General features: G+C 38.2%; 1 protein-coding gene across 2 annotated transcripts in view; it reads right to left on the bottom strand.

Annotated features, from left to right (window-relative positions):
- Positions 1-3,854: 3,854 nt before the first annotated feature.
- Positions 3,855-9,771, bottom strand: part of CERT1 (ceramide transporter 1) — a 144,907-nt gene continuing 138,990 nt past the window's right edge. For both annotated transcript variants that reach the window (XM_053588496.1, XM_053588488.1), the window contains one exon: positions 3,855-6,917. The gene's annotated coding sequence lies outside the window, so the exon portion shown is untranslated. The remainder of the gene's footprint in view (positions 6,918-9,771) is intronic.

Raw genomic sequence — 9,771 nt, 5'->3', positions numbered from 1 at the left:
CTTCCTTACTCATCTGCCACTGAGTGTGGCTGGGAGATTTGGTGTGGCTTTGTAAAGGTTAAGTCTATGGCAAAAGATAATGGTGTTCTTCTTTCTGAATCTCATCCTTTTGTACCTAATATATTCTTGGAATGGACATTACCCTCTCCTCCATTTATCCCTTCTCTTTCCAATATGGACCTTCCATTGAAATTAAAAAACTTCTCCCCCTCCAGCTCCCTTTGCTCCTTTTCACAACCTATCCATTTTTTCCTTCTGCTTTTTTGTCACCTCAAACATACATTCTACTGAAACTGCTGACTTTCGGTGGGGCTCTGTTCTGTGACATTAGCAGCTGAGCCACTAAGCTAGAGCCCAGCTTATAAGTACAGCTGCTATGCTAATACAATGAGCAACATCACAGTGGGTATATCCCCAAACACATATGAAGGGGAAGTACACACAACGTGAAAGTAGAGAGGTTGGTGTATTTAAAGCCAGATGTTGGGACCTTGCAGTAGGAGCCAGCATGTCCTAAGCCAGTAAGCATGGATTGCTGAGTCATAGAAGTGAGTTCACCTGCCTGTGATGATTTACCTGTAGGGAGGTTCAAGGAGAGTCAGGCTGGTGAGACAGATGGGGTAAAGCCAAACTTTTAAGGAGATGTCTTCGATAACAGACTGAAGTCTAGGAGTGTGGAGATAAGGGTGCTGTTAAAACATATTTAGCAAGAGGAAGGAAGTATAGGAGTTCAGGAGGAATTGAATGTAAGGAGAAAGTAAAGGCAAAGACACGGGAAGCCTCGTTTCCACATAGATTCTACAGCTCTAAACTCTCCATTTAGCTAGTCCTCTGTGAATATGGGAGTGACTGCTGGACAGATGCAGCTTGGAGGCACTATCGTTTCCACTTCTCAAATTCACAAAACTATCATTGTCTCTTCAGTCCATTTCAGACATTGGCATGGGAATTATTAACAGTCAACTTACTCCGTATCCAAACAAACTAGGCATCGCATCCCATGGATGTTTCTCAGAGAAATACAAAAACAATGCTTAAAAAAGCCCTTCAGTGTTTGCCACTGCTGGTAGAATGAAGATCAAACTTCTTTACGTGGATGTCAAGGTTTGTCACCAACTGTCTTTTCCCTTACTGGACAAACCCCAGAAAAGTGAAGTAACTTAATAGTTCTGTTCAAAGCCACCAAACGTGTGCCCCTTCTGCCATTACTCAGTCGTCTTCATCTCTCTAGCATTCAACCAACAGTGCCTGGCAGATATTTGTATATAGTTGCCTCAGTAATTTCTCACATTTGCACAACTCTTTAAAGTTTTCAAAATATTTTTAAATACATATCTCACTCTTCTGCAAACAAAGCTATGATGTACCCCTGGTAGGTGGTTTTGTGTCATTTTATAGGTGATTACAATAGATGTAGACACATTAAAATGATTTTTCCAAGATTAAAGCTGTTCAACTGAGAGCCAGAAAACCTTCAGTCTTTTGGCTTTTCTCATTCTTTCCCACTATGTTGAATACATAGTAACCAGGAACATGGAAATTCATTTAGAAGTAACAAAATCTACTGGAGGCTAGCAATTAGTGACAGACCATAAATTACTATTTTCAATTAAAATGAATAATTTGATGCTCTCAACATGCAGAGGTTAAAAACACAGCAAGAACCCATATTCTACTTACCTTTGCAGAACACAATTGAGAACCAAGACTTGTACATCTCAAATGTGGCTAAGCCTAAAATGTACCTTATTCAAAAGCTTCTGATCTCAAACCCTATTTCTTATTCTGGATACGTTTTTCAAAAACATGGTCATGACAAAAACATTAAGGTCAACTAGTCTGTCCATTGCTGTCTCTCCAATCCTGGCATGCTGATGGCATGCAGTAGATGCTCAGTGTGCTGGGGACTTGGTTATCTATCCAATTGCCAAGATGGTTTGACATGGACTACACCTGGACTGAACTGCTGCACACGGATTCCTTGCTGCTGGACCTAGCTACCATTTAAGCCTTTCAATTCTAAGGAACACAGTGAAGTGACGTGGGGTGAACCCGAAGCTTGCTTTATTTGCTTCCCCAGTGGTGATTTTATGGCAGGCAGCTCATCAAACAGTGATAGTTACAATAGAGTTCATTCTTGGGTTGAAAAATGAGATAAAATACCCTTTTGGGGTTTGATCCTAGCGTTTTTCTAATAACAGTTTGTTCCCTGTTTCATCCTCTAAGCTGGGGGACAGGAAAGCAAAGTACCAAATGGTGGTCAAGCTTCATCTTTATCGACTACCTTCTTGTATCTGGTGGGATATTATAAGATATATAAACAGGTGCTCTTCGGTTTATGATGGAATTACATACCAATAAGCCCAATGTAAACTAAAAAATTTTAAGTAAAAAATGCACTTTCAACTTATGATGGGTTTATCTGGGTATAGCCCCATTGTAAGTCCAGTTGTGCTGCATGCACATCATAAAGTTGAAAAATCCCAAGTTGAACCATGAAAGTCACAGAGTGTCTGTGTTTGGGATTTTGTTGAAGTGTGAGTTTAAGACCCATACCCTAGACATGCTTGTCTGTTGGCTCTATACACTATATTTTAGATATTAAAGACATACATTAAAAAGTAGCAGAGTATAATGGAAAAAACATAAACTTAAGAATCAATCAGTATGTCTGACTTGTTTCTCATTTGTGAAATAAGGGTGGTACCACCAACCACCACTATCACTTTATAGGGTTGTCGAATGGGGAAAAGCAAAAGAAAAAAAACAGGCACAGTCCTGGTACAGACACATGGAGATATCTTCATAGAGGACCACAGGAATTAGAAGGCCTGGGTCGTAAGAAAATCCTGGCTGGGAGTCTTTTAACAGCTTCCAAGATCTTAAAATGTGTTCTGCTACTAACCTCACAGAAATCTATGGAAAAGAGAAGAGGCCAAATAAAGCAGCTTCACTTTCTGGTATTTGTGGAAGGGTATTCAAAGTATACAAAGCAACCCAAGTTGAAACTGCTAATTAGATCTATGCTTCATTTGCAGGTTACACTCCAAAGTCAAGCCTAAAGCAAAAATTGCTCTTGACCCCCCCCCCCCAAGAGTGAGGACCACATACTATTTCTGTCAATAAACTCAAAACATGCTGGTTTTCCTTCTAGCATCCCAGAGGACTGAGTAGTTGGTTTATGTTTACAGGTCTTATTGTTTGGATGGTAAATGCCTTTGAAAGTTAGGAAAGAAAGACACTCTAGGCCTTTCAATACAACCATGGAGGATGAAAGTTAGGAAAGAAAGACACTCTAGGCCTTTCAATACAACCATGGAGGAACCCATTGAGTGAACTGCAAATCCTCACTTACCAGATTATGGCTGTTCTAAGGCATATATTCCCTGAGGGCAACAATGGAGCTAACCATATTATTTAAACAAACAAATGAGTTAAGAGCATGCAATTGAATTACAAATTGTGTATGATTCACTGGCACTCTGCTTCCATTTTAGAATTACCCAAGTTGTATATGGCTTTACTTTGTAGAAATCTTTTATAATTTCTGGACATGACCAAAAGTAAGAAATTCATTTGAAATTATAGCCCACTACACACATAGATGTACATAATACATATGAAGAAAAAAATACACAAAACATTTACCTTTATTACATGCCTTGTACTTCATATGTTCCACCCTGTTATATGTTGTTAAAAGAAATTTTGGTTACAACTCATCAACAGTCTATGTCTTCATCCTTCACTGAGTTACAGCGAGACGAACACTGAATTGGAATACTTCAAGTTTTTAACTACTCCGAGTAGGGCATTACCTTTGAGGTTAAGGAAAACAAACCAAAGCAAGCACATTTGTCCATAATATTTTAATACTTTTCCACTTTAAATACTGATTTTGTGATTGTAACATGGAAGATCCAACTTTATTTTTAAAAAACATCATCAGGATCATAAAGCTATTATAGAATAGTTACACTCTACACACTCCCAAGGTACTTTAAAATGATTACGTTTTGAGTTTGTAGATGAACAATGACAATGATCCAAATACATCATCTGTACAACTTTGACTAAATACTGGTGAAAAGTATATAACTGGACAAGTAACTGATAAGCTTAAGATAACCAGCACAACTTCACAAAAGAACCAGCTCAGCCCAACTAAAAGTTTCTTAACAAATGACAGTGATGTCATATAGGTGTATAAATTAGTTGATGGAACTGAAAAATGGGAAACCCATTTCTCCTTTTCCTTATTTTGTCTTCTTATGTCCCCTTCATAGACCTCCCCCTCCTTGCTTTGGCTGACCAAATGCTAAATGATCATCTTCTACCTCAAAATCAGGACTCCTGAATTCCAATTCAAACACTGCACTCTCTTGTCCTGTATAGTGGGCACTCATGGACAAAACCTCCACATCACCAATGATTTTTCAAGTTTCTAATATAGCCCAAAAGAGTAACTGAGTAGAAAAGACAGTAAAAGGGTAAAAAAAAAAAAAAACTTTTTGGCTTGGGGAAGAGAAATATCTGTGGATGAAAAAACATGAATATTCAGCATGTAGGAATTTGCAACGTGAAAATAATTCTAGAGGGTCTAAATATTGTCTACTAGGCCAGTACCTCTCCAAATTCTGACCTCTTTTGAAGTCTTTCCATAAGCCCCAACTCATTTCTAAATCTGATTGGGCAAGGTTAACTCTAGTGAAGTACCAGTGCAATTACCTAAAGGTAAAATGTATCTTTTCATTTCTTTTTTTTAATACAAATACTTTTAGTGTAATCATTTTATTTACAGAATATATTGAAAAAGTATATCATCACATTTAGTCCAAATGCAACTAATAATAAGTAGATTTAGATACTGCTTTGTAAACTTTCCACACCTTTGTAAAATAAAGCTATCCAATTTAGTTATGAAATAGTTAATTATCTGTGTTCATGATAATTACCAGAAATGGCAAACAGAGAAACATTTATGGTGGGTATACAGAATTTTTTGAAGATTACCATCAGTAGCTATGGTGAACAAATCTTCCCTCCCCAGCCCGACTATTCTCCCATCCCAACCCCGACCCCACAGTTGATTGTAAAATAAAATACACATTTGAGGTATAAACTTTTCTTTTTCAAACATCACAATATAAAATGTTAACTGGTGATGTAGTAAACCAATACAATAATTTGTCTTATTTGCCTTACTAGCATTACCACCATATAGGCACTTTTCCACGTAGTCAAATTATGAACAGCTTTTTTCTATAATAAGGCATATTCCATGCACATCATTTAAGAAAAGTAAATTAAAAAATAGAAATGATTTATGGAGCGTGAAACCTGCGTGCATGTAATGTAAGCATATGTTTTATATGTATTTTTCTCTCTGTACAGAATAATAAATATCATTATATCTGATGCAAGTAATTTACTTCCAGGATTGTGCATATTAATTGATCAAACTAATCCCATCATTAAATTATCACCTTGCATTTATCATCAAGACTACATTACCATGTATGAAATATATACAGGACAGGCTCTATATGACATGACTTTCTGCTTTACAAAATGGGTCTGATTTCTGTGTTTTTACAGAGATGGACAAGTCAGCAAAGCATCTACAAAATGCCTCTGATTTATATGAATACATTTGTGCATAAACACAATGAAGATCTGAAGTGGGCAGTCACCTTGACTTCAATGAATACTATTCCTTGCCTCCATTCCACGCTTCAACATTTTTCAATATTTTTACAAAGGACTAACAGAAAAAGGCATTTTACATTTTTAGTTCTTATAGCAACTAACAAAAGCATTTCAGTTTGACTCACGTGGGATCCTTTACTGTTTTGCCTCTCTGTTAAAAGGCAAATGGAAGCATTGCTTACATTTTCCATGTATATTTTGCAACATACCTTTTAAACTGACCCAAACTAGAAGAACAAACAAATCCATTACTAGATACTAGAAATACTGAAGCAAATGTCAAACCCAAATAGCCTGACTTGCTTTAACAAGTAATATGGTGTAGTCTCTCAAAAATTTCAGGAAAACGTGAGTTCATTTTATCCTATCCATTTTACCAGAAAGTAGTCTAAACCCACAAGATTTGTACAGATATTTCTGTTCAGAGGCAGGCAGAACCAATTTAGGAATTACCAAATTGTGTTTGTATAAACTGAAAAAATCTGTAGCACACAGGACACAACAGAAAAATGTAAATAGAAATATAAAAGTATCTGGGTAGGGGGAAATAAAGCTTTTTACTCTTTCTCCATCAGAAGTAAGTTCTTCATCGGAGTAAGACTATAGAAAAGGCAAAATCACAGGTTGACAGCCCTCAGTTATTAAGAGACACTCATATGACAACATGAGTAATTACAGAAATCAGCAGCAATGACTTCTATGATTATACAAAGCAAAAACGTCAAAAAATTCTGGACACACATATAGGCCTGAAAAAAGAACCTCATCCAAGGTTTTTGGTGCACAGAAAGCACATGACCCATGTGCGTTCAATTTGTGCTTTTCTTTTGTGCACAAAACCTGATACAACTGAGGATCTTAGGCCGGTTCATGTTAAATTAAAAATTTTCAAAAAGTTTCCAAAAATTAAATCAATTCCTAGTTGTGATTCAAAATTGATTTTTCTCTCTTCTAGGAGCAAGCAAATAAAAATATAGCCATATACATGTAATTTTACATGTATTTATAGTTATACATTGAGCGAGGAGATCTAGCAGGAGACAGCTAGTGTTAGATGTTCAGCTTTGCTATTGCAATGTTTCTTCATTTTTTTACACAAGGCCAAGGTCTTGGGCCACAGACAAGGCTATAGATCCTATGTTCCAGCTTATAGCATTCAATTGTTTTTTTTCTTCAACATGGAATATCACACAGCCTTGCTTCAGTCACTGCAGAAAAGAAAAAGACATGTAAAAAATAGATATATATTACTAACACCTGTAAGACTACCAGAACAGAGTCCTTCTACCCTCCAAATAAATGGAATGTACACAATCTCTATTAAAAGATAAATTTTAAGGATGTATAAATCTTTTAAGGATGTACAGCTTTATGAATGCAACATAATTAACCTTACAAATTTGAAACTTGGGGCAGGATGTGGTGGCTCACACTGATAATCCTAGCACTCTGCAAGGCTGAGGCGGGTGGATTGCTTGAGCTCAGGAGTTGGAGATTAGTCTGAGCAAGAGTGATACTCTGTCTCTAAAATAGCTAGGCATTGTGATGGGTGCCTATTGTCCCAGTTACTCGGGAAGCTGAGGCAAGAAGATCTCTTGAACACAGGAGTTTGAGAGTGGCTGGGAGCTATGATACCATGGTACTCTACCCAGTAGAGCAGGTGTCCTCAAACTTTTTAAACAGGGGGCCAATTCACTGTTCCTCAGACCGTTGGAGGGCTGGACTATAGTTTACAAAAAAAAAAAAAACTATGAACAAATTCCTATGCACACTGCACATATCTTATTTTGAAGTAAAAAAACAAAACGGGAACAAATACAATCACACCACTTCATGTGGCCCGCGGGCCACAGTTTGAGGACCCCTGCATAGAGTAAGACTCTGTCTTGATAAATCAAAACAAAACCCCCCACAAATTTGAAACTTATCCTATCAGCAAGGAATAGAAGATATAAGGAAATTTTTGAAAGTTAGAAAAAACTTAAAAGGGCTATCTGTACTATTGGTGAGCAAAGAAGGAATCACTAAGAGGATTCTGGATTTTATCCCAGAAACTGGCACAGGCTTTCTCTTAGACTTCAACTAAAAAATGCCATTCAATACCATTTATCAAGACTTTTAAAAATTGATTCAAGCTAGGGGAGAGAGGTCTGCCTTCTTTAATCAACAAACATGCTCAGACCTCTTGTCAAAGGAGTTTAAGAGTTCTGGCTGTTTTGGCGGTGCCTTAGCTCAGTGGGTAGGGCACCGGCCACATACATCGAGGCTGGTGAGCTCGAACCCAGCCTGGGGCAGCTAAACAACAATGACAACGACAACAAAAAAATAGTAGTGGTAGTCCCAGCTACTTGGGAGGCTGAGGCAAGAAGATCTCTTAAGCCCAGGAGTTTGAGGTTGCTGTGAGCTGTAACGTCACAGCACTCTACTGAGGGTGACATAGTGAGACTCTGTCTCAAAAAAAAAGTTCTGGCTGTTTTAAAACATTCTGAGCCTCATTAACTCTTTATTAGAACTTCTATTAGTGTAATAGAAGATAATACACTATTGAGAGTTACTACTATTCATCACCCAAATTAAAAATATTAGCTTTCCCAGGGTTTCAATGTTAGGTTTCAATCTGTACATACATCTTCCGTAAGTATGGTAGGGGAAAGAAAGTTACTTTAACTTTTCTTTTTTTGAGACAGAGTCTCACTCTTTTACCCAGGCTCAAGTGCCATGGCATCAGTCCAGCTTACAGCAACCTCTAGCTCCTGGGTTTAAGTGATCCTCCTGCCCCAGCCTCCTGGGTAGCTGAGACCACAGGCCCCCATTATAACACCTGGCTAATTTTTTCTGTTTTTTAGAGATGGGGTCTCACTCTTGCTCATTCTGAACTCCTGAGCTCAAGAGATTTGATTACTTTTACAGAGTGCAAGGATCATAGGCATGAGCCACCACACCCAGTGACTTTAAGTTAATAAAGATTTTTACTACATGTTAAAGTTTGAATTTGGATCTTTGTCAGAAATAAGGTCAACCTGAACTCAAAAGGCCAGAAATGAATTTTGGCCAATCTTTTCTGTTATATCTTTGCACACATGCACATATATTCATAAACAATGCTACCTTTTTTTCTCAGAGATGAATTATTAAAAAAGGATTTCAACTTCCTCCTAGGTCCACAAAAGAAAAATGTACGGGGCGGCGCCTGTGGCTCAGTGAGTAGGGCGCCGGCCCCATATGCCGAGGGTGGAGGGTTCAAACCCAGCCCTGGCCAAACTGCAACAAAAAAATAGCTGGGCGTTGTGGCGGGTGCCTGTAGTCCCAGCTACTTGGGAGGCTGAGGCAGGAGAATCGCCTAAGCCCAGGAGTTGGAGGTTGCTGTGAGCCGTGTGACGCCACGGCACTCTACCGAGGGCAATAAAGTGAAACTCTGTCTCTACAAAAAAAAGAAAGAAAAATGTACGTATGTATGTATTCCCACGAGGGTGCACAAACATACAGTCAATAAAACACTACTCTAAAACCAACAGTAACTAGAGGTAAATTGTGTTAATATCTTAGCATATATCTTTGAAAAGTTTAGAAAAGCTATTCTTCTCAAACATAGTTGAGGTCATGTTCCATGAACTGCATTCTGATGATATTCCTTGTTTAATACAATATTGTATTTTCTGCCTTTCTTAGCCGAATATTTGAGCCACTTTGGTAAGGAAGTCAGTAAGTAAGAGTGCATCAAGCGGGAGGCTCGTTCAGCAAGGTCAAGGTGAAGAAGAGAGAAGGGAGATACAGGGTGTATGCTTGGTATTGGTTAGACTAAAACGACAGTGCTTTAAAAACATTAAAGCCAGACCGGGCACGGTGGCACTCTGGGAGGCTGAGGTGGGTAGATTGCTTGAGCTCAGGAGTTTGGGACCAGCCTAAGCAAGAGTGAGACCCCATCTCTACTAAAAACAGACAAATTAGCTGGAAGTCGTGGTAGGTGCCTGTAGCTACTTGGGAGCCTGAGGCAAGAAGATCACTTGAATTCAAGAATTTGAGGTTGCTGTGAACTATGAGGAAGCCACAGCACTCAACCAA

This window comes from Nycticebus coucang, chromosome 1 (genome assembly GCF_027406575.1).
Source record: "Nycticebus coucang isolate mNycCou1 chromosome 1, mNycCou1.pri, whole genome shotgun sequence".
NCBI lineage: Eukaryota > Metazoa > Chordata > Mammalia > Primates > Lorisidae > Nycticebus > Nycticebus coucang.
Note: the sequence above shows the minus strand (reverse complement) of the source record. Positions and strands in the feature narration are given on the sequence as shown.